This window comes from Perna viridis, chromosome 5 (genome assembly GCF_037379345.1).
Source record: "Perna viridis isolate PV_CMFRI_1.1 ecotype Kerala chromosome 5, ASM3737934v1, whole genome shotgun sequence".
NCBI classification, from domain to species: Eukaryota; Metazoa; Mollusca; class Bivalvia; order Mytilida; family Mytilidae; genus Perna; species Perna viridis.
Window position 1 is genome coordinate 12,652,038 of NC_142449.1, and position 8,418 is coordinate 12,660,455.

Consider the following 8,418-nt stretch of genomic DNA (forward strand, 5'->3'; position numbering starts at 1 on the left):
TATTGGTCTGACAAATTTGTTTATATAAGAATTGTCAATAATAATAATTTTCTCTATTGAAAAATAAACTAAATTTTCCATGTGCATATTGTTTATTGTGTGAAGTGTAATAAACAAAATATGCACATGGAACATTTATGTTATTTTTCAATAGACAATTTTTTTATTATTGCCAATTCTTATAAATTAATTTTAAAACATATTTTTATCTGTAAACATGAGAAAAGTAGCTCTGAATTTAACTGAATAGGGGCGTGTCATCCATTGAGATATAACAAAATCATTTTAACCAATCAGATTACAGTATTTATCTCAAATTAATTTATTGTAATATGTTATGAAATAAATTTCATACAACCAACATATACCTTAAGAGAAGTTCCTTTATATCTTAGATTTTAGGGAAAATTAGAAGAAAACATCATATTATTATCTAATCAATGTATATATCTTTCATTGCTGTCTTGGAGGGATATACTACCTACAGCATTTTAAACTACTTTAGGTTCAATAATTATGCAACTTTACTTTACAGGTTTTCTACTTTTTAACCAGGAGAAATTAAGAATATCTTTTGTATCAGGATAAATATGAAAACATACAAAAAAATCCAGTAAAAATAAAAAAAAAATCCGGAGGTACACAGAAAACCAAGCACTGTGAAGTAGGTTATATATAAATCACTGAGTTATACCCAAATAGTTGATGTAATGGTCAAATTGTCAAGCAAAAGATGCGAGTTTTTAGCTGTAACTCTACACGCTGAAGTAGTAGGAATCTTACTACAAATAAAAGGATAGTTGAAGATAAGAAATTAAGGTCATTTGGGTAGAGTAATCTATGAAACCAAAATTTAAGCGAAAAGCAAACGAATTTATACAAAAGACAAAAACTAGACAGGGAAAACAAACACACACAACTAAGTACATGAAATAACCAAAATGAAACATACAAAGAAATAAACGGACTTCCCTTAAAAACTGGGAGCATGGACTAATAGTTATACGGTCTTTACATTCAGTTGAATGATTTCCTCCTTTGTTAATTTCAAAATGAAGGATTAAATCAGAAAAAAAAAGATGTTTGCATTTTGTAGTTTCTTTGATTTTAAACTCTTTGGCATAGATGGGGTGAAGTCATTAATTGGGGGATCATTTAGTTTTAAATATCATCTATATAGTTTAAATTGATATAAAAGGACTGAACCAAATTGCGTTCCTATTGTTGGATTGATTGATGGATACGCAAGTCCATCAACCTTGAAAATATGTTAGCTTTATGTCTTTGGATTCTTGGTTTCTTTAGACTTGTAATCGAAAATAAAAGTTAGAGTTAGACTGGAATATGTTCTTAAATATAAACAGTTTGTTTTTCATAGAAGTAGGTTCGTTGGTTCAAAACTTGAAAAAAAACTCTGAATATGATTAACATAACATAACCGGACTAATTTTTCCTCAAATTTGCTTATGAATAATCGGTATGTTTAATGACAACTGTAATTTATCCTTTAAAGTAATTTTAAAATATCAAGGAAACGCCCACCAATAATGACCCGAGTTATATCTTGTTTCTTTTCAGGCTTTCTTATGATTCTTTATATTTCTTGACTGACACAACAAAAATAAATAAGAAAATAATATTCTCGTTATTGAATGTTTAATGTCCCTTTTTTATGTTTTAACCGAACATCGCAGCCTAGATATAATTTACAGTTTCAACGAAATGGACCTTAAGTAGTAAACTGGAATGGTATTTCTTTTAAAAATTTATCTTATTAATTAATATATAGTAGCATGTTTTAACTTTGATGTTAAATAATGTTGAAAAATAATCTGTTTCGTGAACAAGTGGCTTCTACAGAAAACAAATCATGCTTCAACTTAAGATCCACTAAGAGATGATTAATTAAACAAATAGTTTTATACTACATATAAAAATAGGAGATCTGGTATGGTTGTTCTTTTGTTAATATTATTCCCAGTTGAACTGCCTTTTTGTATAGGGTTTTGTTCTTTAACTTTTAAATACAAAATTAACAAAATGATCTATTATGAGATGTTTTAAACACAATTATTAAGGTTGAAAATTTATTGAGTGGTGCAAAATTTTCTCTCTTTTGTGTTGTACAGATTTGGTCAGAAACATATCGATTTAATTTTTATTCTTTTCTTAAACAAGTAGTAGGGAAAAGCGAGTCAGACTTAAACACAGTTTTTTGTGTTCTTATCTTCTCAAATTCCTTTGAAAAGTTTCTTTTAATTTGGTCATAATTGTGATCAATTTTATTGTTGTTAAAAAATGCCCGTGTTTTTGCCGACTAGTAGATTAAGTATTTTATAAACATACCCTTCACTGTATATTAAAAGTAATCCCTGAATAGAAAACTTTTATGAACTATAGAAATTCGGCATGATTTGATTTCTCAGCAGAACTTTAAAGTTTTTTTCCCTCAAATCAAATAAGAATGTATTATATTTATTTTCTCTGTTATTAAAAAAACTGGTTGAGTTTTGAAATATATGAATAATTCAACAATATTGAATGTTCTAAGAAATCAACATTGAATATGCGTTTTTATATATATGTATAGTTTTATTTTCTTTAACAATTTACAATTGTTATATGTTGTTCATGGTATTCATTGATAATATTGCTTTGTATTTTTGAAATCAATGTTATTAAATAAACTATAACTTTGGAAAATGGCTGTCTGCTTAATGAAACGCTATAAAATGACACATGTTTCCACCTACTGTTCATTTTCAGTGGTATTTTGTTTTCAACTGTCCATTAAAATTTTCATATCATTATGGAACATTATAGAGAACTTTTCATTCAAAATTCGGACTTTAACCTTTGGTTGACACAAAAACGCATTATGCCATTTTTTGTATAAAAATGTTTTTCCCTAAATCCTTAGAAATATAAATGTGCATTGAAGATTTGAGATTTGGGATATTTTTAGTCTTATATTAGCTGTTTTGTGCAAAAAATTAAAACGCTGTTGTTGTTTCCCATGAGGAAATCCTGTTGAACAGCATGGTACCTTTTTAAAGTATGCCATTCTGTTGCGTAAATGTCACATTCAGGTGTTCTCTTCCTATTTGACTTTGATAATTAGCATTTCAAACTAAATGAAACCCGATAGTGATTCCTCTGTGAAAAGGAAATCATTCATTTCATTAGTGGAACCAGCTAATTGATTGATGTTTCTATGTACTAAACTGAGAAATCGTGCTTCCCTTGTTCTATTAAACAATAATAAAAGTCACAAGAGAAAGTCGTAGTCTGGCTTATATATCAGAGCGTGTTGATAAGTATATTTTTATAGAGACTTTGATAATGATAAAGATAATGAGTAACTGTAAATGATAAAGGTGTCGTTATCCACCACATCTACTCATCCAGGTAAAATCAAAGTACATGTATTAGATACTGTTTAAAACACTGATTTATTATTCATTAAACGGGTGCAACGTAAAAAAGAAAAAAAATAAACAGGCATAAAAGAGCTAAAAGAAAACAGTTTTTTTTCAGACCCCATTTAAATATAGGGGTGTATATATGGTTCATTGTGCACCTCATTCTTAAGTGTTTTGCAAGTTATCATAATAAGCAAGGACAGACTGAATGTTTCTGCACATGAATTGAAAATATACATATTTGAAAATAAAATTATGGCGGTTATGATGGGTTGTTTGCTCAAATCTGAGATGCTTGAAATGTTTAAAAAAAAGTTTAAAATTATTGATAAATTTGTAATCAAAGACATAAATAAGTTGCATAGTTGCCGACAAACATGTTCTTAATGTTCTCTCTGAAACATAATGTTTAGGTTTATGTGATATGAACAGAAATCGACAGAAGCCAATGAAAGCAGCAGATTTTAATGACAATGATAAAACTTATAGATGATGTTATTTTGTAATCTGTATTCACATTATTTACTGTTAGTCCATCTTTCATCTCTCATCATGATGTCTTCAGGTGGTCCAAACAAGATGTTCGTCTTTAAACAAATGTTTAAGTTAGAGATCTTTTTGGTTTATCACATTCAATATTGTATTTGTATGTTTAAGAGATTACTTATGTGCTTTGGTTTTCATGATCACACAAAAAGGATTAGCCTGCAGCTACATCTAATTAGTGCATGAACAGTATATCCTTTTTCCTTTATTGTAAAATAAATTAGCAAAGTTCACTGAAGTAAAGGTATCAATAGAATATAGTATATAATAATATACTAAACTTATACTAGAGAATAATACATTTCTTTTACTTCAAATTAAGGGAACAGCAATTGGGACAAAAAGTTGCGCCTACGTATGCCACGTTAGTGATAGGATTTCTAGAGGATAAGATTTAAGATATTCTCAAAGACGACTTTGATGAGGAATTTAGCTTAATATACAGAATTGGAAACGTTTCTTGACGTATGTTTTATAAAAAAACGGGAAGATTTAAACAAATTATTCAATCAACATCATTTACAGCATTCATACATTCATAAAGTTTAGAATGGAGTGTGATTTCAAAAAACTACCATTTTTGTACATCTTAATTTTGACAGACGGAGAACTTATCATCACAGACCTCTTCTGCAAAGAAACAGATACACATCGAACGAAATATCCCATTTAATCTGGCTATACATGTAGTTTCGAATGTGGAACAAAATAACTCAACGAGCTTAAACAGTATTTTTTTAAACAGGATTACTCAATGAACCTTATTCATGCCGCAACAAATAAAGCCACAGATATATACTCCTTGAAGATTTAAGGAGAATTAAGAATAAAACAAAGAATGACAGCAACATAGTGTTCGTCGTCAGCCATAATCTTAGAAATCATCGTATTGTTTAAACAGCTAAAAAGTATCTTCCCATTCTTCACCAATCCCTCAAAATGAAAGAACTTGTACCCGGATTGGTGATCATTAATAGTCGTCGACAATCTCCAAATTTAAAACAGTTACTTACTAAAGCGGTGCATGCTATGTATCTACATAGTAATGCAATAGCTAGTAATGTGGTAGAGTTCCAAGAGTACTTGGTGTGGCTGTATTTGTATACCATTGCAGATCCTATATTGTCTTACCCAATACCATCAGAGGTTGTCCAATTCAGTTACATTATGTTCGCGTTATAGATTTACTTTCGAGGAAGTATCACTCGGTTGACGAAAACAATATTTTTTTGTATAGCCTACTTAGACGAGTGGTCTAGGGCGTCGGACTAAGTGCAGGCGGTGTTGCCATAGATGGCAGAGAAGAGAAAGTGTTCGAATCCCGCTGAGTTCTTAACTAGGTTTTGTTGCATATTTTCCTAATATTTTTGTGAAGTCAGCCTCATATCTTGACCTACATATAGAAACTTTACGACAAACGGGATGACTTTTCATTCAGAATTGTCAACTTTCCTTTCATCTGTGGCAATATCCCTTCAGCACCTGCGTATGGAGTTTTCATATCACAACTCATACGTTATGCCAGAGCTTGCTGTAAATACGCAGACTTTTTGTATCGGGCTAGAATTCTAACAAGTAGGCTTCTGGAACAGGATTATGTTGCTACAAGATTGAAGTCTGATCACAACAGAAGTTTTATGTTCGTCATCATGAACTTGTAGATCGTTACGGTGCATCCATCTGCGCCATGAAAACTAATTTATTCAACGTGTAATAGTTTTCTTTTCCTCTTTCGTCTACCCCGGACTTGACTTTTTATGAGCAACTCGGCGGGTTTTTCTAGAAAAGCAGAGGACGCTTACCCTACCGGTGCACCTGGTCCATGCTCTCAGATTTTAGTGGAGTCCGAGTTGCTCATTTGCTTTTTTTACTTTGTATGTATGATTTTAGTTACTTCACGTTCTTTGTTATGTGTGTCTGTTTTCCATGTCTGGTCTTTGTCCCTGATTAAACATTCTTTTGATTACCGCTATAACTTTGGTTCCCTTGATTATTCTTTCGTCATAGAACTGACTGAATAATTCTTTGGAAAATGATTTTTTAATTTTGTAATCTATCAGACACAAAATGGTGCCATCTGATATCGTGTTGTGTCCTTTTGATGTTCATGACATATATTCTGTCCATGTAATAATCCTTTTTCCACCTTTATCATTATTGCAATTTCGCTATTAGTACTTCCTGTTCTGACACTTAAGCAATTCAAAGCACAAGCTATAAAAATACTAGTACTGGATGGGTCTACATCGACGTTTATTTAACCTATATTCCAAACACAAAGTCCACTCGTTTGCAAACCCAATACTCCATACATTAACGAGTGGTAAGTGATTAGCTTTTAATCGAAATATTTACAAAGACTACAAAAAGACAATCAAGACCAATTATCAAAGGTTGGTCATTTGCATACATAATTGTCATGAGATCATGTCAATCGCAAATCAAATAAATACAACAAAGTACAGCAATGTTACTTAAGTATATCCAACTGTTTTAGGTGGAAAACAAGTGTACGTCAAACCCCAATCAAGAACAGTTATCCATCGGATTGTAAATATTATACATCCTTATATTTTTTGCCAAGATATATGTAAAGCTCGGACTAAATTGATTGTAATGTTGATATAAAAAATCCTACTATAATTTGTTTAATGTGCATAATTTACTTTATTGATGTTGCAGTAAATCTGTAATAGGTAGTCATTTATCTTGATTCTTTCTTGTTCTTTCTGTTTGAAACAAAACATGTCAAATGTTGTGGTTTTTATATAACTGCACTTTTAATACCACTATATAACAGATATGACGACTAAATGAGAGAAAAACGCATATTATTTGCTATTGACATTACACAAAATAAGTATATTATCAGTGTGAGTGCATGATCCTTAAAAAGCAACACAATTAATTATTCATACTTTAGATAATACGTTTCATGGACAGACAAAAACCTCATTTTTCTAACATTCAATTGAAAATTTTCTTATCATATCCAGCGATACAAGGATCAAATAGTGGTCGTTTCAAATAGAGAAAACATCCTTGAGTGACATTATATTGTCAGATCGGTGGGGTTTTCACATGCATGTTTCAGATTTTTCCCATTTTGCCTGATTTTTACATATACGTGCACTTAATTTATTTAGTTCAAACGATGAACCTTTATAAAATTCCTAAAGTGCTTTTTTTTCCTGAATTTTAATTCACTTCAGTAAAAATTCCTTGAGGGATCTTACGCTATAGTTTCATCAATTCCATGGAAAAACCGACAATGTAGGATCTAAGACAACAATTAGAATTTGATATTTTCTACCATAATCAATAATACTTAAATTCTCAGGTAGGTCTGTCACGAAGATAGTGATATGAATATACTTTTGAATTTTATACACACACAAAACAGATAATTTTATTCAAAGAAATTATTACTAAATATGAAAATATGTTATTTGTCTTTGAATAGGCTTGACAATCTGAGCTTTCTCTTATGGAGAGTGTGGTAATGAAGAAGTCGCCTCAAACCAATTTAGTTCTCGGGTGATCGTGGGGTTCCGTGATCCAAAAATTAGTTAATTTATTTCATACGATTTTCTGTCGAGATCAGATGTTCACACAAGTAACCATACAGGGCAAGTCGACAAGAAGAATGAGAAATAAAATTTTGAGAAGCTGAATTTCGATATTTTAACCTATTTCGAAAAAGTCATTTTGAATATACAGCAGTTTATTCTATCCTGAAGATTTTGGTAATAAACCACGTTTTGAAGTTAGCAACTTAGTTGTTTTATCTGATTAAGACAAGTGGAGTCCGAATTGTTCATTTACTTTTGTTAGTTTGTATGTTTTATTTTGGTTAATTTTTGAAGTACATTCTTTTAATTGATTTTCGCTGTAATCTTGGTTCCCTAGAATACCCTTTAAAATATTATTATAAATCGTATATGCAGTGAAAATGCACAGAAATTCGCACGAGTATTTGTACAGTAAAATATAAAATAAAAATCCACTCATGAATGACTTTATAATCACGGCGATACATAGAGGTTCGTGATTATTTGTCTGCATACAATAGAAGAACATCTTAGCGATGGATTTAGCTTCCTATTTCGATACTTTTGGTTTTGAGTTTTTTTGCATACAATCAACTTTAAATTCAGATCTTGCTTTTTATTTGAATCTGATGCTGATGAGACGTTACTTCATGATACACAGATCAAAATTTGCAATATATATAATTGGTATTTTGTGTATTTTTTTTACCGATCCTGATCTCTTAAAATACATTTGAAGCATGTACTGATAAACCTTTTCAAATGTATTTATAAGAAGTGTGTAAATATTTCTAGTAATAAACATACTCTAATGATATTCTGATAAAATTTGATTATTGATTTTTTGAATTAATAATACAAATTATTTGTCATATAAATTGTATTTGAGCATGTCAATT

General features: G+C 30.3%; 1 long non-coding RNA gene across 1 annotated transcript in view; it reads left to right on the forward strand.

Moving 5' to 3' along the window:
- LOC148616078 (uncharacterized) overlaps nt 1-5,703 on the forward strand; it is a 53,111-nt gene extending 47,408 nt beyond the window's left edge. The window contains exon 3 of the long non-coding RNA XR_015922106.1: nt 4,291-5,703. This is a non-coding gene — a long non-coding RNA (uncharacterized LOC148616078). The remainder of the gene's footprint in view (nt 1-4,290) is intronic.
- Nucleotides 5,704-8,418: the final 2,715 nt, after the last annotated feature.